Genomic DNA, 27,997 nt, shown 5'->3' with positions numbered 1-27,997 from the left:
CTTCTCTGGGCAAAAGGACAAATATTTAGAGTGTATTTAGAGGTCGTGCTGGTTTAGTAAAGTGACTGTGGCGGTTTGAATAAAATGGACCCCCAAAAGAGTAGCCCTATATGGAGGGTGGCCTTGTTGGAGTAGGCATGGTGTTGTTGGAGGAAGTGTGTCGCTGTGGAAGCAGGCTTTGAAGTCTTCTTATGTATGCTCAAGATACCACCCAGGGTCTCTCACCACTTCCTGTTGCCTGGAATCTAAGATGGAAGACACGAGGCTTCTTCTTCAGCACCATGTCTGCCTGCATGCCACCATGGTGCACCATGATGACACTGAGCGAACCCTCTGAAAATATAAGGCACCCCAATTAAATAATTGATTAAGAGTTACCCTGGTCATGGTGCTGGTGTCAGCAATAGAAACCCTAACTAAGACAGGGATGTTTGTAGGTTCTCCTCCAAGATGTGTTACTTAACTATTCCTGGGTTAGGTTTCAAGTATCAGGATGCTTTCTCTCTTGTTGGGCAGATCCTAGTCCAATTAGTCAACCACCAGTTACTGCCAAGGTACGTGTGCCATGACAGCCCCCTTAGGGTTTTCATGCCATGCTGGTAGTTGTGGTTCATAAGTATTATGGTGGTTTGAAAGAAAATGGCCTTAAAAGGGTGTGGTATAATTGGAAGATGACTTTGTTGGGGTAGGTATGGCCTTGTTAGTGGAAATGTGTCTCTGTGGAGGCGGGTTCTGAGGTCTTTTGCTAAAGCTTTGCTTGGTGTCACAGCCTCTTTCCTGTAGCCTGGGAGATATAGGACTCTCAGGTACTACTCCAGCACCACACCTGTCTGCATGCCACCATGCTCCCTGTGCTGATGATAATGGGTTGGTATCTCTGAAACTGTAAGAAAGCCCACCACAATGAGATGTTTTCTTTATAAGAGTTGCTGTGATCCTGCTGTCTCTCCACAGCAATAGAAACCTGGAATAAGACAGGAACCACAGTTGGTCAGTGCTGTTGGTTGCTTTCCTACTTTGCAAGCTTATATAGTGTCTTCTGGTACCAAGAAAGCTGGTCCTCAGAAAAGAGGTTTCCTAGTCAATTTCAGCTAAGGGGCCGTGTGTCTGAAGTTCAAGGTATCTTCAGCAATAGAGACTTATTTTTCACCTCTGGATGAACCTCAGTTTTGATATTAATGACATGTGACACATAAAGGACCCAGTGACTAAAGAAACATGTGGTGGGATTTATAGCAGGTCTTTAAGATTTAACAATGCTTCCTCGTGGTTTTCTATAGCAACACAAAAACAGTGTCAGACTGCAAAATTTATCTTCCTTCTTCTTTCTCTGTGCTTGACCACACGGAACTCTCTGCTTTCCATGTATCCACCCTGTACTCATAACCTCTCTTTTCCTTTATTAAGCTCTTTTAGCCAGGGGCAGGGACTGAGGTTCAATGGTAGAGAATTTGCTGAATTCTGTTGTAAGCATGCAAAATCAGCAAGTCAGTCAATCTATCTGTCAATCAGTCTGTCTGGAATCGACAGCTGTGTGTGACTGAGTTTATCTTATCACTGTGCTATGTCTTTAATTTCTAGTTACAACACTGCTACAACACTGCTTGTCTTTGCTTTAGTTTAAAACAATTGTCAGAGGAGATGTGAGAAGCATCTTTGCATCACAGGCTTCCTAGGTACCTCTGATATCTTAGCCCATTGCATCACGGGTTTCCTAGGTACCTCTGACATCCTAATCCATTGCATCACAGGCTTCCTAGGTACCTCTGACATCCTAGCTCATTTCATCACAGGTCTCCTAGGTACCTCTGGCATCTTAGTCTACTGCATCACAGGTCTCCTAGGTACCTCTGGCATCCTAGTTCATTGCATCAGGTCTCCTAGGTACCTCTGGCATCCTAGTCCATTGTCACTGCTTCCCTCCTACACTTGTGCCTCTGGTCTTCCTCTCCACGGTGAAGAAGCATTCGTCAGAGCATTCCAAGCACATTCTCCAGCCTCATATTAGAAACCTGCTTCTTCCAGTCTGGCCTACTTTGCTCTGTAATATTAGAATGCAGATAAGCATGGAGGTAGGACGTGCCAATGGGGTCATTACCGAGCTAATCCTGCTTCACAAGCTATCCATTTGCAATGGGAGTGTTATGATGTGAGTCACAATTGTATTTCAAAACCACACGTTTGTCACTCCATATCCAGGGGAGACAGAGATTAATATTTCAGAATTTCTGAGGTGGCTCTGTGTATCTGCCTTGTTAAAATACATAATCTCTGAAGCCTGAGAGATAATGCCTTGAAGTTGAAACTATGATTATTTATTCGCCACAACTTCAGCATCATTTATGCGGCAAAGGATGAAAAAAGAATGACACTCCTCAACAACACCACTAAAACCACATTTAATACAGATTTAAACAGACAGCTGCTCGTTTGCTGGTTCCCCTGCTTATTGTAAACACATAGGGTTTTAGCAGCTGTGCCAGGGCTCTGTGCACAGTATAATAAGACAAATGTGAGTGGGTGCATTTAGATTGTAGCTTAATCTCCTGAAATATTGCTATGATCAATTACTGTAGCATCATGGTACACAAATGTCCTCTTTAAATCAAAACGATCTGCCCACTTGTGAATAGCAGCTCAGTGCTTTGCTTCAGGGAGAATCTGTGGGAAGGAAATTAATGCATAGAGAAATACTTCGTAATCAGAATATTAACATTTTGATTGAATTGATGGAACATTTAAATGTAAATATTCAATTGTCAAGACCAAGCTTGGGAGGAATGCTCTATCACACATGTGAAATCTGAACCCCTTTCCTTGATTAGAGAGAATTCTTTTAATAGATGAAGAAGTAGCAGACCAAAGGACTTCCTGTTAAATGTAGAAGGGTGGGCAGTGTTCATTTTCCCATATGTGCAATATGCATATTGGCAGCTGTACAGACAGAGGTTTTAGGCTAGTGGTCATTGATGGAATGTGTAATACTTTGCCTCAAGCAGTAAGCAGGACAACAGAGCAGAAAGATAACGGCGACACGGTGTGACATCAGCTGTGGATGAGAGAGCCAAATCCATCCCCATATCTGTGTGACCATGGGCAAGTCACTTTACATTCCAGGCTCATTTTTTTCACACTAGTCAAATAAAGGCAATGATACTTACCTTTACGAATTCACCTGAGAGGCTGGAGAGACGGCTCAGAGGTTGAGTCTTGCTGCTTTTGCAGAGGACCTGAGTTTGATTCATTGCTCCTGCATTTCCCAGCTCACAACCACCTGTGACTTCAGGTCCAGAAGGTTGTTAGGGCTTCTGGCATCCAAAGGGCATCTACCCTCACATGCACTTACCCCCACTCACACATATACATAATTTAAAAATCTTTAAAAAAAAAAAAAGCACCTGAGTGGACAAGGAAGATGGCTCGCTGGGGACTGGAGTCTGGATCCCCGGCATCTACATATAAAAAATGGATGGGTGTGATGGTCCTCTTATAATCCCTATGCTTAAGAATTAGAACTGAGCAGAAACTGGGAATCCTCAGTAGCTGAGTCACCCTGACTCGGTAAATAAAGGGAGGAGCAATCTAGAAAGACATCTGCATGTTGGCTGCCACACACAGGTGCAAAAGTGCACTCACCCCTGCACTTACCTGGCTGAAAAATGCATACAAATACTCATGACACCTTTGTCTTTCTCTCTCTCTCTCTCTCTCTCTCTCTCTCTCTCTCTCTCTCTCTCATATGTGCGCGTGTGTGCGTGCACACATACACACCATTGTGAAAAAAATATACCTGGCTTTCATGTGAATTCAATGATATGAAAGTTTGTAACTTTAGCAATGACTTAGCATCTCCACTAGACAAGAAATAAATTCATTCATTTATTTATTTATTTATTTTTGAGACAGGGTTTTGCTGTAGTTTTAGAGCCTGTCCTGGAACTAACTCTTGTAGACCAGGCTGGCCTCAAACTCACAGAGATCTGCCTGCCTCTGCTTCCCGAGTACTGGGATTAAAGGCATGCGCCACCACCATCCGGCAAGAAATAAATTCTTGGGATTTGAAGTCAGAGATGATGAACTACTCACTGAGTGCATGATGAACTTTAAGAAGGTAGATTTTTCTTAAGGATTTTGCCTTGTGACTTAACCATAATGATTATCAGAACATATCCCCCTAACAAAGATTTCTTTTGTGAGGGGACTATGTTGAACTTAAGTTTGTCCTGGTGGATGATGAACATTTACAGGAAGGCCAAACAGGACAAAATGTTTAAAGCTAGCATCAGGATGATTATACAGTTGGTTTGAAACAATTATCCTTGGTTGTTTGCATCAATAGCATTATGGCTTCAGTTTTTGTTTGTTTTGTTTTGTTTTTCTGTAGGGGAGATCCAGCTAATCACCTTGCTAGCAGGGGACAGGGTCCCCCGAGGATATTTTTTACTTATAAAGATTGCGGGTGTGCTCCCAGCCACCCCTTCTGCTTTCCTGTTCTCCGCTGGAACTTCGGTTCTGTGAGTCTTTCCCTAATTAAAGCTGAATATTTTATTATAATTTCAGTCTGCCGTTCATTTATGCCGCTACATTTTTCGAGACAGGGTTTCTTTGTAGCTTTTGAGCCTGTCCTGGAATTAGTTCTTATAGACTCACAGAGATCCGCTTGCCTTTGCCTCCCAAGTACTGGGATTAAAACCGTGCAACACCACCACCTGGTTCAGTTTTGTAATTTTAATAGTCTTTTGTAAGATGGATCTGTATGGGCTTCTCTATCTATGTCACCTACAATCTTTGCCTCCTGACTACTTTTGTTAGGATTTGACATAAATGACTCGATTTAATGCTGATTTATTTCAGACTAAAATCTGCCCTATTCTCTAAAATCAAAGAGGGATCTGAATTTCCTTTGGACAGCAGATTTTGAATAAAGATCTCCCTGATTTAGCTTGTATTCTGATATTTCTTTCAACCCATTTAAAGATGAATCTTTTTAAATGACAGGGTTTATTGTAAAGTGAATGTCTAGGTTGCCCTTGTTTGGTAGGGGTTGGTTGAGAGAGTTTGACTTTGATACATGATTAGAAGTGGGGCTATTTTCTTGGTCAAAAGAAATATTCTCACCAGCCATTCATTGGGCAGAACTTAGTGTGTGGGATGGCTAAGACCCAAATGGCCATCAGATCACTTGCTTAGGAAGCAAGAGTCTTCAGAAGGTGTAAAGGTTTGAAGGGCTAGCTCTGGGTTCATGGAGGAATTCTGCCTCAATAACGTAAAGTGGAGAGCAGCAATGAGTATGATTTCACTCTCAGTGAGAGCAGCGATGAGTGTGATTTCACTCTCGGTGAGAACAGTGATGAGTGTGGAGTGTGATTTCACTGTTGGTGAGAGGAATGATGAGTGTGATTGAGAGCAGCAATGAGTGTGATTTCAGTCTTGGTGAGAACAGCGATGAGTGTGATTTCAAACTGTTGAGAGGAATGATGAGTGTGATTGAGCGCAGTGATGAGTGTGATTGCACTCTCAGTGAGAGCAGCGATGAGTGTGATTTCACACTTGGTGAGCGCAGCGATGAGTGTGATTTCACACTTGGTGAGCGCAGCGATGAGTGTGATTTCATGCTCAGTGAGGGCAGTAATGAGTGTGATTTCACTCACCGTGAGAGCAGCAATGAGTGTGATTTCATTCTTTGTGAGAGCAGCGGTGAGTGTGATTTCATGCTTGGTGAGAGCAGTGATGAGTGTGATTTCACTCTTGGTGAGAGCAGCGATGAATGTGATTTCACGTTTGGTGATGGAGAAGGAACAAGGCCAAGTAGGATCAGAAAATTGTACAGCATTGCTTCACAAATGAAGAAACTGTGGTAGAAGTGAGGGAGGTGAGAATGGCTGAGAATGATTTGAGAAATACGTTCATAGATTTAACTCCACACAGATTTAAACTGTATCCAGGTAACCACTTCCACTTCCCAAGGAAGTGATCTCTGTGTTTGTTCTGTTATAAACAGCCTTCCAAGTTGGTGCTGCACAGATCCCCTTTCCTATCCCTATCGCTCTATTCAGCATCCTGTCCAGCCAGGCTATGGAATGAGAGACTCTCTGCAGATATCAGACAAGCTAGTCAGCATTACTGTCTCATGCTCGCCATGTTTCCCCTCCTGACCTCTTCCTTCACATCAAAGGAAGGGCTGCTGACCTACCTTGAACTAAAGAAGAAAGCACCCCTCTTCTCAGGAACCCATCATCACAGAATCATGGTGAGGAAGGACACACATTTGAAGAGTATGGATAATTGTACCAATTGCTTCAGTCAATCCTCCATACAGAAGGTTGGAGTGTCACTTTTTTAAATACCAGAGAAGAGAAACAGGGTATGGGGAAAGTTCCTGAACCTCACTCATGTGTGTTGCCACGGGGTCTGGGAATCCCAGGAGTCTTGGCATTGGGGTTAGTGGGTTTGACAACAAAGGCAGAAAGTGTCTCCGGGAAGGAACTGCCTGATTAATCACAGGCTATCAGAGCTTTTCAGCAGGAAGAGTCTCAGAGATCTAAACGACCCCCCTCAGCAATGTTAAAACCCAGCTTGGTATGACTTCATTTTCTTAGAGACACAAGATTGATCTGGCTGTTGGTGAGTGGAGACAATAAGGCTTCATTCCATAGACGGTGTCATTAAATGGGAAGATTAAGTGCCCTTGCGTAAAGGCGCTAAGAAGACGGAGTGATTCAGCAGGAACAGAAAAAAGATAAAGAAAACTCAGAAATATGGATTTTAAAAAGCGAAATCTTAGACTCTACCTCATTTATTAGCATCATAAAAGGTTTAGTGGAGAGTCTGAGCTAAGAAAAATGCTTCCTTTGTGTCGAATCTTTAGGGATATGGGAAAGAATAGCCAACTGAGTTTGGTATCCCTGAAGAGTGCCTTATTTCTCTGATAGGCCTGTTTCGTGTCCCTCTAAGTTTTTCAAGCCTGACAGCAATGGAAGGCCTTTTTTTTCTTCTTTTTTAAATTAAAAGCCCACCAGATTGGGACAACTCAACTATTTCCCTTCAAGGGGCCTAGAGGCAGACTTGTCAAAGGGGTCCTATTTCAATATTCCTTTCCCAAATTCCCATGGCCCTTTCTTCCAGGCATCCAGTAACTACAACTTCAATCCTTACCCATAGCAAGTCATAGGAGGAGCCAACCTCTCGACTTATGAAGGGTTTTACGATTCTGATGGCCTCACTGTTGGGGAGGGCTACTGAACCCACCCTGACTGTTGAGCCGGACACATGTGACATGGACTAGTATACACAAATAAACTGGATCAGCTAATGAAGCCAGTTATTAAGATTCAAATGTGCATAAACTTGAATACAGGATTTTGGGAATCAACTGTCCAGTGACCCATGCATGGGTGAAGCACAGAAGGAGATGGAGATAGATAGGGCCTGTGTTAGCAGGAATATTTGTGTTTCCTTTGCAGTCATTCAAATTCAGAATCTTCAATATGCCCCACAGGGTGAATGGAACAGTTTTTAGGAGGACTTAGCCCAGGAGTTCTCCAATTTGCTGTCCTATATGTGTTCTAGATTCTTAGAAGGGTCTAGTGCTTAGCATATACTTTTGGCATCCCATTCATTCCTCATTCCACACTCAGTGTCAAAGGAATATCTCTTTTTAAGCTATTCTGGAGGAGAAAAAAGAAAACTAAGATCTAGCCACACAAGCTGACGTCTTTCTAGGATTTGTGATACAAACATCAGTATGTTCTCGTAGACCTTTAAACATAATAAGTTCCAGGTGAAGGTGGTCTTGTGATGTTTAGCTGCTAGTAAAGGAAAAGAAGGCAGCCAGCACACCACAGAAAACCACTGAAGGCTTTGAGGTGGGTGGGTAGGGATTCCAAATTAAATTTAGATTAGGCAATCAGGTTTTAGGGCATGAGATGTGTGCAAGAGTTTTGGTCTCAGAGAAAGAGGCATGAAGTCCTCTTGTGCGTAAACATGCTATGTGGTGTAGGAGGTCCTTCTGTTTATGTGTTGCTTCCATTGGTTGAATAAAGGAACTGCCTTGGCATTTTGATAGGGCAGAACTTAGTTAGGTGGAGTAGACAGAACTGAATGCTGGGAAGAAGGGCAGAGTGGCAGATGCCATGAATCTCCTGCCTGGGATGGACGCTGGTTAGAATCTTGCTGGTAAGCCACAGTTATGTGGCAATACACAGATTAATGGAAATGGGTTAAATTAAGATGTAAGAATTAGCCAATAAGAAGTTAGAGCTAATGGGTCAGGCAGTGTTTAAATGAATACAGTTTCTGTGCGATTATTTTGGGTGTAAGCTAGCCAGGCAGCTGGGATGAAACAGGGGCCCCGTTCCCTACAACAGATATGATCGCCCTGTGAGGTAATATGGATAGCTATTGTACATATTTGGAAAACTTGATATAAGGGGAGACAGTGTGTATTTCCAAGAGGAGACTTTGAGTTCCCCTGAATAACTGGGTGTAAAAGTATAGTTCTTCATAGTCTGGTCTCGCACAGCTCCCTTAATTTACTCCACCCTCCAAGGGTACCAACTCCCAGCCCTAGTTACTCTGACACAGCTTTGCTTGCCTTTCCTGATTCTGTATTGTTTCTTAGTGAGCAGATGGACTAGAAGTAAATTCCCACTTCAGTAATTTGACAGAGTTCCTGAGCATCCAACAAGTATCAGGCATCATAGATATGCAACTGTGGGTAGAGAAGATAGGCTGGCCTTTCCTCAGAATTCAGTACAAAGGATGCTGTACTGTTTTCCGCCATGCTGAGAGCATTGTCTTGTGGACCCCTTGAGAATGCTCCTGGTCACAGCCAAGTGGAACACTGCCTCTTGTGTCGACAGTTTCTCTTTTCTGAGCATCCTGCAACCGTGAGGCTTGCTTCTATCTGTTCTCTGTCAACAGAGATCTCAAGGACAGTAGGGTTCACTTTGTATCGTCAGAGCTCACACACTCATGTCTCAAGTGGCTAAGAAGCACTCTAAATGTGTTCAGAGTGTTCCTGCATATCCCAGACACCCTGCTGGCAGGGGTCTTTGTATCAACATGGTCTTAAGCACTCAGCAGGACTCGGAAAGCATATCTTTATGTGCTTCAGTTTTGTTAGGATTAGAGGGCATTCTTTGATATTTTCTTTTAAAATTCTTTCAGGGTGTTAAGGCTTAGGACATAAGAGTTACACCTCAAGCATAGACTGTACCACCAATAAAGTATGTTTGTATTTCTATTTCTCGCCTATTCATGTGCCATGCAGCTTGTGTGAGGCACATGGAAGAAAACAAACGCCTGTATCCGAGTAGCAGAACACACGTATGATGAACAGCTCATTTTCCTGGTCGCGGTTTGGGTGCACTTTAATACTACATGAACATTTTGGATTTCCATTTTCCTCCATGAAGTGTTTTCTTAGGCCACAGGATCTATAGTTGGATAATGAAGATAACCAGTGTCAAATATAGTAACAGAAGGGGAGGGGGAGGGGGACAGTTATATATATTCTCTACGGCTGGTGGGTTGGTTATTGTAAGGCTCATCAGGGACATGGGAGCTAGGAAATACATCTTAGTCGAGCCTCCTACTTCACAAACTTTGAAATGAAGGGACTGGAAATATCAGCTTATAGATACACAGTTAGCTCATAGCTGTGAGGAGGTTAGAATGTGTATCTTTTGGTTTTTAATGCAGATTTAATTTTTTAAATTTTTGTGGTCTTTCTTTTAATAAAGATAGCCTGGCCTTTGGCTAATGGACTAAAGAAAGAGGTTTTTATTTGGGGAATTAGGACACTTAATAACTGGGCATCCCTATCTGAAGGCATCTAAGTTTATTTGGATTCTTTTATGCTTGGCAGGAATTCGAAAATCTTATTAAATCAGTGATGTGGGCTTCCCCTCTGTATTTTGTGAATATGTTTTATTACCATTGATTAATAAAGAAGTTGCATTGGCCTATGGCAGGGAAGACTATAGGTAGGAGGGAAAACTAAAATGAATGCCAGGAGTAAGAAGGCAGAGTCAGTCAGATGCCATGAGCTTCCAAAGGAGAAGGATGCCAAAACCTTACTGGTAAGCAACAACCTTGTGGCAATACACAGAATAATAGAAATGGGTTAATTTAAGATGTAAAAGCTAACTAGGAATATGGCTGATCCATTGGCCAAATAGTGTTGTAATTAATATAGTTTCTGTATGTTTATTTGGAGTTGAACAGCTGCAGGCCCTGACAGGACAGAAAATTCCATTTACAAATGGTGTCCAAATATGCAAATCAAAACAATTCTGAGATTCCATCTTATACCTGCAAGAATGGCCAAGATCAAAAACACTGATGACAACCTAGGTTGAAGAGGATGTGGGGTAAAGAGAACACACCAGCATTGCTGGTGAGAGTGCAAACTGGTGCAAGCCCTTTTGGATATCATTATGGCATTTTCTCAGAAAATTGGGAAACAATTTTCCTCAAGACCCAGCAATAACCACTTTTGGGTATATACCCAAAGGATGCTCAATTGTACCACAAGAATATGTGCTCAACTATGTTCATAGCAGCATTGTTTGTCATAGCCAGAACCTGGAAACAGCCTAAATTTTCTAAATTTGTCAATGCCCCTTGACTGAAGAATGGATAAGGAAAACGTGGTACATTTACACAATGGAGTACTACACAGCAGAAAAAATAATGACATCTTGAAATTTGCAGGCAAATGGATGGAACTAGAAAACATCATATTGAGTGAGGTAATCCAGACTCAGAAAGACAAGTGTCATATACACTCATTCATAGGTGGCTTGTAGACATAAAACAAAGAAAACCAGCCTATAATTCACAATCCCAGAGAACCTAGACAACAATGAGGACCCTAAGAGAGACATACCTGGATCTAAACTACATGGGACATAGAAAAAGGATAAGATCTCTTGAGTAAATTGGGAGCATGAGGACCATGGGAGAGGATAGAAGAGGAGAAAAGAGGAAGGGAGGGGAGCAGAGAAAAATGTATAACTCAATAAATCAATAAAAATTTAAAAATCAAAAAGAAAACAAATAGCACCCAAACATTTGGCATGAATTTCCATATAAAGCCTCAAAAAAACTTAAAAAAAAAAGTATTCTAGACAGACAAGAGTCAAGCACAGCTTCTTTGTAACAGCATTGTCTCAGGTGGGCTCTGTTTGCCATTAGCAAGCAGAGATATGGCTCCTTTAAAAGCTGCTTCCTGACTCAACATTAGCAACAAAAACCACGCAGCTCTTTTAAGAGGCCCTGCCACCAAACACTTAAATGATGTTTATGAGCAGCCAGCAGCATGATTTTTTGTGGAAACATGGGCCTAGAACTCCATAAAGTTGTGGCAATAAGGGTGGCTCCCACCAGTACTTCCTCCATGAAGCTAGATTCTCAGGAAGCTAAGGAATGAGCAGAGCCAGCTACCAAAGCTGCAGCTTGAATCCTAGCCTTGTTGCTTAGCAGATTAAAAACTCATGTGCTCAGAAAAAGAGAGAGATATATAGTAAAGACAGATTCAGACCGAAATAAGAAGAAAAAACCTCTAACTCGTTTACAGTGCATTTAAAAATATACATGGGTTGAGAGACAAAAGAAAAAGGATAGAGAAAGTCCTTAAGAAATAGAGTAGTCAGGTGTGGTGGAATATGCCTTTAATCCCAGCACTTGGGAGGCAAAGACAGGTGGATCTGTGTATTCAAGTACAGCCTTGTCTACAGATAAGATCCAAAGATATACTGAGAAATCATGTCACAAAAAAACCCACAAATTAAAAAAATAAAAGTAAAAGAAATAGAAAAAAGCTATGTAAAGATGGAAAATTCTTAAAGACTCTGACTCATGTATATTACTGTGTCTTCTTTGAATTTTTGACTGTGAATGAGCTAACTACCAAGAGACATTTCAATGTAGGGGCTGCTAAGCTAAACCAACATATATATTTTAAAGTTGCTTGACTTTAAAATTTGAGTCTAAGGATATGTTACTTTGGAAAAAGAGATTTTGCTTTTGTTTCTAAAGAGGATGGGAACCTGTGAATTCCTTATAGGCTAATAAGGTTTGGTGGAACAAGAGCCCCTGAAAGGTCTCCATGAACCCTAAAAATACTTTGCCCAACAAACAGCAGTAAGCAGTTTGGAGAAGACTATGCCCACATTCCCAAAATGATTGTTTATTAATGTTTATTTTCATTTTAGAAGTGTTAGCCATAAATGATTAGTGGTAATAGTCAATTTCTAAAATAATAAGGAGGATAATATATAGAGAGGAATACTTTGCATTGGTATGAATATTGGTGTAGTGATAAAAACTTAAGGTCAATTTTGTTGTTATACTGTGTGTATATATTTCTGCTCTTGTTTAAAGTATTGTGCAGCTGTTTAAAAATGTAATGTATAGTTAAGAAATACACATTAATAGATAATAATCTATAATAATTGAACTTTAAATTATGTTAGTTTTTTTAGATATACAGAGATATATTTTAGTTTGATAATCTTCAACACTTCAAAGATCTATAGAATATGGCATTTAAAATGTTTTAAGAACTTAGACTTTTCTCAACAGTGAGACATGTCTGCATCTGGAAGCACCAAATACTTCAGAGAGGTTGCTGGGGATTGAAAACTGTCATTATGGAATTTGCCTTCAATGTGACAAGGCTAGCCAATTGGACAAGAAATTGTTCTTGCCTGTACTGCTTGATGATATGCTATATGAACTGGACATGCAGAACCCACAGAAAAGTGACTGCTGAACTTTCCAAAAGATGTGATGGTCCTTCCCAGTTCCTGCTTCACAGAAGAAACAGGCAGACATTCTGCATGACACAGAAGGAAGCAATCGATGAACTTTGACAGTACCAGGCACAACAAATCTTCCAATTTCCTACTTCACTGAAAAGTCTGCCACATACTATGGGTCTATAGGTTGACGATAGACACCCCAATATTACAGAAGAACTTTCAGTGATTATACAAGCAGTGAGAGTTCTCTGTCTTTTCTATAACTTTGGAAATTGCTTACAGTTCACTTCCTGTTTATCTAGGTAATATTATGTCCTTCTGTGTCTTTGATGGAGTTGAAGACTAGATTGTCATAATTATAGTTTTCATTTAGGTATGATAAAAGGTAAATTAGATATAAAACTTCAGACTCACAAAGAGAGGACAGATGATAGAGTAGTTTCTTTAATTTGCCAAATGTAAATGGATTAAATATTGTAACTTTAATTCTTATTTAATAACTGTTTTGCATATGTAATTTAAGTATGTTAAAGTTGAAATCTTCCTTTTTATTTGGACAGAAAAAGGAAGATGATATGGGATTCCCCTTTGTATGCTGTAAATATGTTTTATTACCGTTGGTTAATAACGAAGCTGCTTTATCCGATAGCAGGACAGAATATAGGTAGATGAGGAAACTAAACTGAATGCAGGGAAAAAAAGGCAAGAGTCATTCCAATGCCATGTAGCTGCTGAAGGAGAAAGACACCAGAACCTTCCTGGTAAGCCACAACCTCATGGGTATACACAGATTAATAGAAATGGGTTAATTTAAGATGTTAGAGCTAACTAGGAATATGCCTGAGTCATTGACCAAACAGTGTTGTAATTAATATAGTTTCTCTGTGTTTATTTGGGACTCAATGGCTGCAGGACCAGGCAGGACAGAAACTTCCATTTTCAAGTTGGGTTTCTTTACTATCACAATTCTTGGAAAATATATTTGAATATCTTTATCACCATGATAACAATGAATTCTTCCATTTCTCTGTGTATGTATGTATGTATGTATATATATATATATACTTTATGCATATAAATTCTATATAAGATTGTGTAGATTATCATACAGTATTTTAAATGGTAATATAATAACATAAAATAGCCACACACACACACACACAAACACACATTTCTTTTTTTCTTTAAAGATTTTTATTTATTATGTATATAGGTTTCTTCCTTCATGTATCCTGCAGTACAGAAGAGGACACCAGATCTTATTACAGATGGTTGTGAGCCACCATGTGGTTGCTGGGAATTGAACTCAGGACCTCTGGAAGAGCAGCCAGTGCTCTATTCCTCTGAGCCATCTTTCCAGCCACCACAAACACACATTTCTAAATGTAGATTTTCAAAATGCTCTGGATTGGAACATCAAAGAGCTAGCCATGAAATATAAATAGCTTGTAAGCTGGGATCTACTTGACATTTTATTCTTTATTAAATTAACATGTATAATTTATGAAAGGAGAGAGACATGTTTGCCTATTGACTCCCTGAACAAAATAATTTTTTTATATCTATGGTGGCCATTTTCAAGCTTGCTCATTTTTCCTCTACAGTTTATCCACCACCTTCTTGTTCTGATTCTCTGTAATCTGATAGCAACATACGCTGGCTCCACTCTTTCCAATGTGTGAACTCAGCTGCCGTCCTGGGCAAGAAAAGTTTTCCAAGGGGAATATTTATGTGGGAGTATTTGGGTAATCTCAGTGATTCAGATTTCCCCATTCAGCAAGTCATATAGTGACTATATCACTAAGTATAGTAGCAAAATGAATTCAATTTTAGAGTATTTTACATGAATGTATGGCTTAGTTGGGGACACAAAAGAGGCAAAAAAAGTAGTGATTACCGAAAAAGCCAGAGTCGTATGAAGAAATGACATGGGCACTTTACAGTTTGTGACTGCTAAGAGATATCAGAAGAAGAAATGACATTTGTGTGCTTGAGTGTTTGGGAAGGCTCCCTGGTTGTGGGCCAATTGAGCCAAAGCTGAATGAGTAGGTAGGAAAGAACTAGACAGAGCAGGAGAAAATATTCTTGAATGATGAATGACTGAATAAAGGCTTCAGGTGAGAAAGAAATATAGCTGTGAGAGGAACTTGAATTTATACACTCTGGCAGACATGGCTGGGGAGTAGAGAGGAGTAAGCACAGATAAGCTACAACATGGAGGCCGGAAGGTGGAGATGCTGGGAGACTCTGCAGATTATCTTTCTGGGCTGCTTTTACAGGACAGGGAAGACGAGTGATGGAGAGTAGATGAGTGTTCACTCTGTCATGTCGCTGGGGTCTCACTCTGAGGTACTTCCTCTCTGCCCCAGGGTTCTCAGTTATTGAGTTTGGTGTTTGTAGTTCTCATCCCTGATTTTAACTCATGTATCCCACGTGAACTCGGTTCACTTCTGCCTCATCTCCACTGCCTGTTTTTGGTTCATGTTTCTGTGGTTGTATGAAGCTCTACTGCAGCTGTCATGAATTATAGTGGCCAAGCAGAGATGACGATAGACAACCAGTGCTAAGGCCAGGTATTACTTTCTCAGGAACACGGAGACGGATAAGACAGTGGAGACAGCAGGAGGTCAATCAGAGTTCTTTTAATTGTGCAGATCTGATGTTTTGGGCAGGTAGAACTGTGTGAATTCCTTCACAGCTTTTCTCCCCTTTGCCTGAGACATTGAGATATCACAGGTTTCTTTTAGTGAGCACTGTAAAAGCTGTCCCTCTTATGTTCATTTCTTTAGAGTCGCATACAATTGTAACAGTTAACCTCTTTTAAATAGTTTTCCTTTTACTTTTATTTCTCTGCTACTGAGAATAAAACCGAAAATTAAACCTTGAAACCAAATCCATAAATCTCAAACTACTACTAGAACAAAGCCGACTAGCCAAGTAGTTAGCCTAAAAGACCCATATGCTGCCTGATCCCAGGAATTAAGCTTGATTCTACTTTTCTACTACACACCAGACTTTATAAGAGAGTGTGGGAATTCAAGTGGCCCAGTGAAAGAAATCTTAGTTCCTAATAATGTGAAAAATTCAACCCTGTGTGTGTGTGTCGGGGGTGGTGGTGGTGCTGCAGATCGAATCTGTAACTTTGAACATATTAAGCAAGCATTCTAACACTGAAATATATTCCTAGTCCTTTTGGATTATTTTACTTTAAGATAGGTTTCAATAAGTTACCCAGGGCTGGCTTTGAACTTGAATTCAGCCACCTATATAGTTGGAATTAAGATCTTGTGCCACCAAGTCTGGGAAAATGTTACCCATTCTTGTCTCTGTATTTTTATTCACTCAGCCTTCATACCCAACTTTCCCTCTACATTAAACGAAATTGATTGAACACAATGATAAAACCTTGGAAGTAAAAATTTGGAGATTACCTTCATTCATCCAGGCCCAGCAGTTCTATTTAAAAATACTTAAAATGTGTGTGGCAGGGCGCCAACCAATCAGAACAAAGAAAGCTAAAATGGTAAGACTGGGCCAAGAGTCTCAGTTTTGTATGACCTCAGCTTCTGTTGAGGGAAGATTTTTTTTTTATTAATTAATTTATTTAATTATTAAAGATTTCTGCCTCTTCCCTGCCACCACCTCCCATTCCCTCCCCCTCCCCCAATCAAGTCTTCCTTCCTCCTCAGCCCAAAGAGCAAGCAGGTTTCTCTGCCCTGTGGGAGGTCCAAGGACCACCCACCTCCATCCAGGTCTATTAAGGTGAGCATCCTGCAATAGGATCAAGAACCCATTGCCCCTGGATATTAACCTTCATCAGGCGATGAAAGAGGGAAGATTTTTTTAAACTTTATTTTTATTTTATGTGCATTGGTGTTTTGCCTGCATGTCAGTGTGAGGGTGCCTCTGGAACTGGAGTTAGAGACAGTTGCAAGCTGTCTTGTGGGTACTGGGAGTTGAATCTGGGACCTTTGGAAGAGCAGTCAGTGCTCTTAACCTTGAAGACATCTCTCCAGTCTCTGTTGAGGGAAGATTTTAATGCAGCAGTGGAGGTTATCAGGGAGACATGTGAGTGCCTTAGGAGATAGCCACTTACCAAATTCATAAAAATGTCATGATTGAATATTAGCTTTGACCCTATCTTGGTTTACGTCACACCTTTTAAAGATTTGTTGAAAGATACATAAACATTAGGACTGTGATGTTTCACACAGATTGACTACATTATCATTAGAACATGGTTTTCTTCTTCTTTTTTTTTAATCCATGGTTACTATTTTTTTGCTGTTGTTTGAAAGAAGACTTTTCTGATATTATTAGAGTCACTCTGCTCTCTCTTCTTGGACTGATGTAAAACTTGTCTATTTGTTTTTATCTGATTTGTGTTTTGATATTTCAAGTGCATTTTTTATAGACACCCAAATCCTGCTATTTTGTACAATCTGACAATATTTGTCTTTTAAATGGAGTATTTAGACCATTTATACTTAATGTGATTATTTCTGTGTTGATTAAAGTTCATTATATTATTCTTTATTTTCTGTTTGCTCATGTTTTCTTTGTTTGATATCTATTCATTTTATACCACATTTGGAGGGATTATTTTTAATCTATTCATTATTGGATAAAATTCTTTAAAATAGTTCAGAGATTGATATTAAGATTTATAATATATGTTTGAACCTCACAATAGGTTAGATTTAAGTGTCATTATTTTCTCTATGGTAAGGAACCTTATAAAAGTGTATTTTTATTTTTCTTCTTGTTGCCATTGGACCATTATAGCTATGCATTTTCCTTTTCTGTATATTATAATCTTCTCAAATATAGTGGAATTTTTATATAAAATTCAGCTTATATTGCAAAAGAGTAAACAATCAAAAACACATATTAATCATATAATGACCATGTCTGGTCTCTATTCCTTTGCATAGATTCAGATTTCCGTTTTCTTGTACTACAGATACTCAGTCCACATGTGACTTACATGTATATGCCTTCAGGTCTGACAACTTTGTATTGGATAATCAACTGGGCTAACCAATTGCCTGGGGAAGACTATTTCTCCCATTCTCAGCATTCCTCAGTTGCCTGTAGTTCTTTGTCTGGGTTTGGATGGAGCCCCACACGAGCCTCTACTTCCGTGTTAGCACGTCTATTGGTGCCATTTTTGCTCAGGTTTTGCTTAGAAAGGCATGTTGAAGCATCATGAGTGTAGCTTAGCTGATATTTCTAAGAGATGCAATTCACTGCAGCTGTCCTAGTCCCCTGGCTTGTGTGATCTTTCCATTCTGCTCTTCCTCAATGTTTCCTGTTGTAGATGGACCATTTGTGGCTGCACACCGCACAGTTCCTTGTCATTTGTATTCTTATCAGTTGTGCCTTTTTGTAATGATCTCTTTCGGTTGCAAAGAGAATTCTATGATGAGTGGTGAGGGCAATATTTACCTGTGAGCAGAAGGATAATTTTTTTAGTATTCAGTTAGGAATTATGCTGACTTAGTGAGGTAGCAGTTATAGGTTCTCCTAGATCCATGACTTCACTGGGCCTGGGTAATTGACTAGGTTTTCAGAATCAGGTATGGTTTCCCTCTTGTTGAGCAGCCCTTAAGTCCCATAGTGTTAGTTACTGCCGAGATATTAGTGTCCTCTATTGAACTCTTAGGGTTGCTGGTCATTGTTGTGGGCCATAGGCAGCGTAGCTTTCAAGGTACCAGAATGTAACCAAAAGTCTTTTTGCCATTTTTATTTATTATTTTATAAGTTTTATATAAAAAAAACTTTCAGGTCATCAAAAGACTTTGCACACAGATATTTTTCATAAAGACTTAGTGTTTGTTTACCAAAAAAGGTTTTTGCTAGGTAAAACTTTGATTGGAAATTTTTGTACTTTTAGTATGTTGTTGATGTCTGAGCTGATGACCCCACACCTGTGCACATATGGGCAGCGTTAATTAGACTCACTGGATTCTTAAACAAACAAGAGGATGGGAAGTGAGCTGGGAATGTTTGAGGAAGTAGGAAGGATAGATATGATCAAGGTATATTATACAAATGGGTGACATTTTCTAATAGTAATACATTTGAACTGGACTTTGCTTTATAGTATTTCTAGGCAGTGCTTCTCAATCTGAGGGTCAGGACCTGACTATCGGATATGTGCATTATGATTCATAACAGTAGTAAAATTTCAACTATGAAGTAGCAGTGAAAATAATTTTATGGCTAGAGATCACCACAACACGAGGGAGTGTATTAAAGGTTCTCAGCTCTAGGAAGCTTGAGAAGCACTGGATGAAGAGACAAACCAAACCGAACGCAAACCAAACCCTGCCGTCTGCTGCACAACACATTTTTTTTGTTCATGTTCTTCTAACTAATGCTGCTGCTGATGGATTTGATTGTAATAAAAGTCCACAATCCTTACATTTGGAACTTTTATGTTTCTTGCATATGAACTTAAGAATTTTTACAAATTTTGAAAATAGCCAGTCGTTATTTTCTTAAAATCCTTTTTTTATTGACTCCAACTCTTTTATTTCTGACGACTGTATTCGATATCCTGTTTTCACTATCTGGTTTGTATAGCCACATGTTCAGTTCCTACACCTTCCTCTGCACTACATACTTTCCCATTAGCCTCATGCAGTGACTTCCCATCTCATGTCTTGTAGTGTTTGCTTCTTGGAGTTTATGCCATTGTTCTATATTCTGTGTCTCTACTGAACATGTCTACCTTTCCTTAATTTCTTTAACATAAGTAATAAATTCATAATAACTCTCTCAATGTCAACAAGGCCACCTGTGGACTTAATAACTAATAACTTATGCTATTTATAGAGCAAGGTTTTTCAGGAGTGATGATATTAATATTGGCTAGTTTCTGTTGTGGGGAATTTCCTGTACATGGTAGAAATTTTAGTATTATTTTTGTTTTCCAGTAGATACAATAACTTCTTAGTCACGATAATTAACATTTTCTCCAGACAATGACTAATGTTCTTAGGTGGGAGATAGCAGGAAATTTCCCTCAATTGACAATAGATGGTTTACATTGACGTTTCTTCTTATTTTGGACTGTATGCTTCTGCATCTTTAGAAAACATTCTTTTTAATCAAATGGCATGTATTATCGCTTCATTTCTGGTTGCTAGAGATTTTTGAATTCTTATGAATATTGTTGAATTTTGTTTTTGATAACATTACCTTCAACAACCGAATTCCTTGAGCTGCTCAGTGTTGTTAGGAATGAACAAAAAAGTACTTGTGCTAAGGTTTAACCTTTGCTCCACTAACAAGGCAGAATTTTACTGTGATTTTTCTGACACCATGGAGTTTATGAGGGTCACCACTGTGACTGACAGAAGCAATGGCTTTATTGGCCCTCTTTGAACGTCTGGAACTGTTTTAAGTTGTTCTTAGGGTTCGTTTCCATGCTGACCAGCACTCACCTGAAGACCTGAGGGGGTGTTTCGCAGACCTGGCGTTCGCCTTACATGTGCAGTGTTTTCTTCTCCAGGACTGTCTCTAGCAGAGTGTAGATATTGCTGTAAAACCTAGCTCCATTTGCCTTCTAGACTTCCCTATCCCATCTGCTACACCCCCAAACACAGTGGCCTCACCTCAGCTTCTTTCCTGTGTCTGTGTCCTCTACAGTGGTCTAGGACAATTGTTAACGTTACTTAGTTTCTGCCCTTTGGGGCCTCACTTCTTTATTGTATGACATTCAATGAAAAATATCATTATTTTATGTATCTTATTTTTTCTTTAACTTTCTTCATGTCCCTTTATACCTAGAGTCAGGAGTGCTTATATCTTCTTTAACACCCAGTGAAGCCGGAGCCAGTGCCAAGAAGGTGAATGTTACCTAAAGCGTGTGCTTGAGACACGGAACACATTTCATGCATGCCAGTTTCTGGCTCTGCTTAGTGATGTCCTGGTGTGACACGTAGGGTACTCTTATTGCTGTGTCTCTTTTTGCTCTTGTACTTGAGGCATACAGGTTTGTTTTTTTTTTTTTTGTTTTTGTTTTTTTTAATTCTTTAAGTGTCTTTCCTGCCTCAGGACCCTTCTACAAGATACTCTCACTGCCAAGCTCTTCCTGGCCGCCTTGTATGGCTTTATCCTTCATGTCTAACGTGACATGCAGTGACTTCCCATCTCACCATTGTTTCCCTGTCCTACTCCCTCAAAGCCTTTTTAATTTCTTTCATTACAATTAATTATTTCATTTTTTAAAATGTAGCTGTCACCACACTTGTTAACTACCTACCTTCTCCTTTTTGCTGCTACTCTCATTGGATCGTAGGCTTTGTCTGCTATTTCACAGCTTGTGGACTGGTTGATTTTCAGGGCGTTGGACAGGTATCCAGTCCACATCTGTTTGTGTTTATCAAATAGTATTCCCATGTGACACTGATGTAATTCCTCAGCAGGGACTTGCAGAGCAAGTTGTCTCCAGAGCATCACTGTGGGAAGCAGAGTCCCATTCTGAGCTCAGAAGTACTTAGAACAATTTGCACACTATTTACCGTGTAGGTCTGGCAATCAGACCTCCAACTAAAGTACAGTTCACTCCAGTTTGATGCCACTTCAGATACTCATCCTGGATGAAGGGGGAGGGTTCAGTGAGCATCTAACCAGGGTCCTTTACAGCAATAGGTTGTAGAGGTTTCAGATTTTTAAAATTATGATTTCTGTCTTCCTTATGAAAAGAGTAGGTAGTTAAAGCTATTGGATGTCCAGTCCCGAAGGAGACTAGATGAACGTGAGCTATCAAGGAATACAACACACTCACTAAAAGAAAAGGAATTGTGATTTCTGAATATATAATATTGTACATATTTGAATATGTATATTATATACATTAGTTATTTATTTACCAAGTCAAGCCTCTACTAGTCTTAATGCTCAGAATATAACCTTGAGAGAATATAAACTATGTGCCACACACTTCCTATCGTTTTACTTTCATCCCAATATTTCAACAAAGAAACTTGGTTCAGAGAGGCCAAATGCATTGCTAAAGTTCACTTCTTGTGAAGTGTCAAATGAGTGTTTGAAAGCAGGTTTCCTTGACAACAGAACTTGGATTCTTCTCCATGTACCAGTCTGGCTCTTCAAAAGCACTTCACAGGCCAGTGAGACATGATACCTCGAAGACAAAGTAGACTCCTGGTTGTGCTAAGCAGTAGGCAGTAGCCCAGGGCGTGGATCGCTACCTCCATGTTTCACCTGGGCTAGAGTGAGCATGAGAGAAGTCATGGTGGGCTATAGACATTGAACGTGTGTTCTCCAAGGCTGAATGGCTGGCAAGAATGGTCCCATGCTGAAAAGTGAGGTGAAATAACATTTTCTCTTTACCTCTTATACTGACTTTTAATATTACATAAAACATCCCACAGTTTACCAAACTATAAAATGGCTGAAGAAGGTGATGGCTTAGAGGGAAGAGAATGATACCAAGGAAATAGAATCTTGGGTGGAAATCAGTTTCTGTCCTTAAAGAAAAATACATTGAGGGCCAGGGAGGTGACTGATTGGCTAAAGGCGCTTGCTTTGCCATGCCTGACCCCAGACTCTATCCCTCAGAACTCCAATGGTGGAAGAAGAGACCAAACCCTCACCAGGTTGTCATGACTCTCCCCATGCATGTCATTACATGCACAGATGCACACACACAGACTTTTTTTTTTCTAATTCATCACTTTATTAAATCTATGGCAACAATCTCTAATTCATCACTTTATTAAATCTAAGCCTTTACTTTCTTAAAAATAGTACAGGGATGGGTTAATGATGCTTCTGGTATACTTTCTTTTTTTTTTTTTCCTTGCTGATTTTTTTTATTAATTAATTAATTTAATTATTAAAGATTTCTGCCTCTTCCCCGCCACCACCTCCCGTTCCCTCCCCCTCCCCCAATCAAGTCTTCCTTCCTCCTCAGCCCAAAGAGCAAGCAGGTTTCTCTGCCCTGTGGGAGGTCCAAGGACCACCCACCTCCATCCAGGTCTATTAAGGTGAGCATCCAAACTACCTGGGCTCCCACAAAGCCATTACATGCAATAGGATCAAGAACCCATTGCCATTGTTCTTCAGTTCTCAGTAGTCCTCATTGTCCATTATGTTCAGCGAGACCGGTTTTGTCCCATGCTTTTTCAGTCCCCGGCCAGCTGGCCTTGGTGAGTTCCCGATAGATCATCCCCATTGCCTCAGTGACACACAGACTTTTATACACACACAAACTTACACACAAAAATTTATATAAAAACAATAATAAAATATTTAAAATGAAAATGTCTTGAGAACTTCAACTCTCTCTGAATTGCTTTTTGAAATATTTTAAATATTTTGGTAGAACTCTTCTTAAAAACTGGCTATGCTAAAATATAAAAAGTCTCTCATCTGAAAAATGATCCTATTGTTAATATCAAGAGTTCCATGTTTAGTTATTCATTTCTTTGGATTCATTGTTTAATAAGCATTCTGCAGAGTCAATGACCATTTTAGTGGCCAAGTATGGCATATGTGTTAAATCCATAATGCTCACATTTGGGCTGTTTTAATAGATCACTGTTTTATAAGTTCTGAGATCCTAGTGACTGGGGACTGAGACTTTGATGTGGTTACACAGATCCAAAAATGCCGGCCTAGTGTTAACCCCCCACCAACCCTCAGCTTGCTCTCCATACCTCCAGTCACATATCTGGTATGCTACACAGGGAGATGCAGACTTTTGTTGCACCCAGCAAGCTAGTAAATAGGTTTTCTGAGATCACCCAAACCTGCCACCATAGCAAATACGCAGGCATAAATGACAAACTAGTAATGAGGGTGATCAAGTTCTACTTTATTTATAGACAGTACATTTTAAGATACTATCATTTGTATCTGTTATTTTTTTCAGCCACTTACGTTTTTCATTATTATTTTATAAAGGCCAGTCTGCTGACCCCTGCCTTTAGCCTCTGCTCATGTGCCTAATCCCTACGACAAGCTTTGTCTTCCTCTCTTCCTACTTAGAAGCACAAAAATTCAACTGGACTCGGAGCTCTGCCTTCTTTGAAACTCTACCTATCTTAACCATCCCAAACCCAGGATTCATATCCCGCATGACATTTTGGCTTTGATGGCTGGCATGCTTTATCTGACTCACAATGGTTGTAGTGGCAGTACATCAAACTAAGGGATTGCCAAATATTGAGATTCTGCTTGCCTTCAAAGACCTGCAGTTTAAGGACTGGCAAGCTACAGTTGATCAAAAGGCTGAGCATTCTAGCTCCTATGTGCACGATGCCCAAGCTGGGTGTCTTCCAGAGGGGGTCAGAAGGACTCTCTAGTGCTTTGAAACAAGATCAGTGAGAAGCATGTGACCTACAAAGAAGAAAGAGATGTTCCCAGCAGTAGAAAGATGCACCAAGCCCATCTGGACAATGCAATTCGGCCAGCCGTTTGTGGCTATAACAATGTTGCCTAAAGCAACAGTTTACCTCCAGGTTGGAAAATGGCAGCAATAAAAAAATACACAGAATCTGGACAGAGAGATAAATTCCAGAAAAAAAAAAGTAAAAGAAAAAAAAGAAAGAAAAAAGGACCCCCACTAAGGGGAGAATGAAAGGAAAATATTTGTATTCATATATAAAAAGCCTTATCTTCTTCCCCAACACATTTCTTTGAAGATACAAATCGATGGTTTCTCTTTATTCCTGTTAGAGCGAAAAACAAAAACCCTGAGATTTATAAGCAGTGTTGTTTATTTATCATCCAAAACCTCTCCTCATACCATATGGTTGTGAAATTTACAGAGAGGAGATTGCCTGCTTAATTCAATGGCTCTGGCAAAGCTAGCAGTCAGGGAGAGCATCCCAAAAGCTTCCTCAACACATGTGTCAGCACGCAAAGCATGGAGCCACGATTGCCCGGGAGCAGAGGGAGCCCTTGTCTCTCCAGCAGAAACCACAGCTCAGTGAGGTAGAACAGCTAAGAAAGCGGCACTCAGTTCCACCTCCTTGCACACTACAGAGATGCAGAGACCACGTGGAAGAAAGAGAGGCCAGTGAGAATGAGGGTGCTGGGCAACTGGTGACCTGAACCGCTGGGAATTTGCAGGCTGTTGGTTTCCTTGGGAAGGGAACGTCCATTTGGGTCTCTATAGGACCTTTGCTTCACTTGTTTCTCCTGGTGCCAACGAGGATGAGGAAGGAACCTCTGGATCAGTCTCAGTTGCTGAGTACTTACACAGAAAAGTAGTAGCTGGCCATTCTTAAGGAGCGAGACAAAACTCTACCCTGATGGTCCCTTTCCACTGCTTTTCACATTACAATTTCAAATTTTTGACAAATGGGAAGGAAGGAAACTATTGGCACTAAAAAACTTGAAATGCACGTGATGACAGCGTCTGGGTAGGGAAAGGAATTGTCAAGGGAGACAATTAAATAGGAAGCACATGATGGGACTGGATACAGGTGTAACTCAGTGGTACAGCACCTACCTAGCATGCATGAGGTTGGAGGCTTAACTTGGAGAACAGTACTCAAGGAAAATGGCTTGATTGGCCATGGCAGAGGGAAACCTCAGGCCCATCACTTCCTGCATGCTCTCCAGACAATAGCCCATTACCCACTGAGTGGCTACAGCCCAAAGGAACTGACCATATCCTGCAGGGGCCCTGCACCTGCTACATGCAGTATCGGTTGCCTTTTCATCTCCACGTGGCTGCTCTTGTGGGTGACCTCCCAAGATATTATTATACAACTCCCTCAGATGTTCCCAGTTCCAGCATTGTTCTGTGAGTTACATCCCCACGTTCCTAACTGCTATGCAATGTACTATTGCCCTTTGGGTCCCAGGACACTGAAATTGAGCTCATTGCTTCTCTCGCCTCAGTTCCTGTAGACAGTTTTTCACTTCACCACCTCCCCCTTCCATTCTCACTTCAGTGGTGATGACAAACCTTATATCCCTCCCATGTTTCTCTTGCCTTCATCTCCAATCGCTATTGAGTTCCGCTAACTATGCTGCAGAAATACCTCAACCGTTAGTCCTTCTCCCTCTCTGCACAACCCAAAGGAACAAGCCTGACAGGCTGCCTGAGATGCTCCAATACTCCCTTCCCTTCTTGCCCACTGCTGAACACCCTGCTCCCAGTGCAGGTTTCTTGGTGGCATTGTGTATGCCCCCCTAATGTTCAGTGAGAAGCCCAGAGTCATTTTCCAGCTGGAGAGCCTTCGTGGTCCCACGTTTCCCGTATATCATTGTGATCCAGTACCGCCCCTTCATGCACTATTGTCATCGCCATCGCTCATCCCTAGTCCAGAACATTATGTGCCATTGAATCCCACAATATCCAATGATTAAAGGAATGGCAGATGAAGACTACTGAGATTAGAAATGTCTCCCCTGCACCTCTCTCTGAGAAATGCTGTGATGTAGACAGGGCTGGTAGACATATGCCACCGAATGGATTTGACAGTTATGAGTGTGTAAAATGGTGATAATAAAGCACAAGGTAGAGGAAAGAAGTAGATTCTGGAATTCACAACAAGGAGCAGAGATGAAGTCCAATCAGTCAATAGCCGAATAAGTAAGGACTCCCTGCTCCTCTGAAAGAAATCTATGAATAAAACAGAAGGATCTCAGAAAACCAAGCAAAGGTAATTTATGGACAGGGAGTGGACAAAGCTATAAGATAACCTGTCAGGAGTATGGTAGAAGGAAAGAAGGGAGCAGGTGCCGACAAGAGGCATAAACTTGCTGCAAGAGAAACGTTGGGGTCCTTACGAAGACGGACAAATGGAGTCTCAGAAAGGCAGATGTATCCCAAGACTGTCATGGGAGCCAGGCTTTGTCAGAGTTGGAAACTACTGGTAAAGCAAGGCCCATCCCACCACGGAGACACCCTTCTACACACAGAGAGGGGGGACATCAAGGAGCCCTGGAAGCCTGAAAGGAAAAGAGACCCCAGCCACTGAGACTCAGCAAGAATACTCGCCAACGAAAAGTTTCATTGCAGCAGACTGGATAACCAAGTCCGTCAAGGCACAGGAGAGAGCAGGTGAGACAAAGGCTTGTCATCTCTCAAAGCCATTGAAAACCACAACACATGCTACAGGCAAAGTTCCCAAACCAGAGAATCATTGCACAAGCGTACCTGCATCCATTACCCTGTGCTAATTTTTTAGTGGCTGTGACAAAATGCCAGATGAAGTTTGTAAAGAAGGAAGGATTACTTGGGTTCACAGGTGGATGCTGTCCATCACAGCAGGGAAGCCATGGAGGCAGGAACAGGAGGAAGCAGGTCTATTATATTCATGGTTAGAAGGTAGGCAGAGATGAACGCACAGACTTATTTTTCTCCCTTTTCTTCAGCCCAGGGCTCCAGCCCATGGGACGTTTACCCCTACAATCAGAGTGCTCTTCTCACTTCAGTTAAATCTTTCTAGAAACATCCTTAGAGACATACTAAAAGGTGTGCTTCTGTGGTTGTTTTAGATCCAGTCAAATTGGCAGTCAAGTTGAGCATCACAAATGAGTCCTATGCCTTTTTCTCTGTAAAGAGGCCAAGAAGACATAGATGTGATTTCCATCCTGATCTCCAAACTCCATATACTCTCTCATGCTCTTCATCCACAAGGCCAATTGAGAACTCAAGAAGAAAAGGGAATACAATGTGAGATGCAGTGGTTGGGTTTCTGAAGTACACAATGGAGGAGCACCCTTTGCATTCCCATCATCACTGGACATTAGTGGACTAGGGGATAAGTAAGAAACACAGCAATGTAGTGCTAAGTCGATGAAATCCTCATAGTGTTTGCTACTGCTCAAGTCTCTGAGAAGTATATCTGCCCATGGTGGCTCCTCTGTTCCTTTTTTTCTCTAGCCAGGATGTCTATTTGCTATTCTCAAGGAGTTCTGTAATTCTGCAGCATCTAACATCACACCCCATCATAACACAGGCACTCACTAAACATTTGTTGATTGATTTCTGGGTCACAGAAAGAAACAACAGCTTCCTATAAAACCCAGATGTGTTTTACATGCGACAGACCTGATGTTCCAGAGAGATGTGTTTGGATGTGATGCTATCTGATGTGTTAGAGTAATAAGGTCTTAAATGGAGGGTTCCACCTACCTGGCACATTAAAACCAACAGATTTACACATTATCTTTAGGTGATAGTCCTGTCATGTGATGGTGAAATCCGCCTGTGCAGAGATCCAGATGTGTTAGAC

At 40.7% G+C, this 27,997-nt stretch overlaps 1 protein-coding gene across 1 annotated transcript in view; it reads left to right on the top strand.

The window, feature by feature from the left end:
- Sorcs3 (sortilin related VPS10 domain containing receptor 3) overlaps nt 1-27,997 on the top strand; it is a 613,376-nt gene that overhangs the window by 231,061 nt on the left and 354,318 nt on the right. The window lies entirely within an intron of this gene.

This window comes from Chionomys nivalis, chromosome 8 (assembly GCF_950005125.1).
Source record: "Chionomys nivalis chromosome 8, mChiNiv1.1, whole genome shotgun sequence".
Taxonomy (NCBI): Eukaryota; Metazoa; Chordata; class Mammalia; order Rodentia; family Cricetidae; genus Chionomys; species Chionomys nivalis.
Note: the sequence above shows the minus strand (reverse complement) of the source record. Positions and strands in the feature narration are given on the sequence as shown.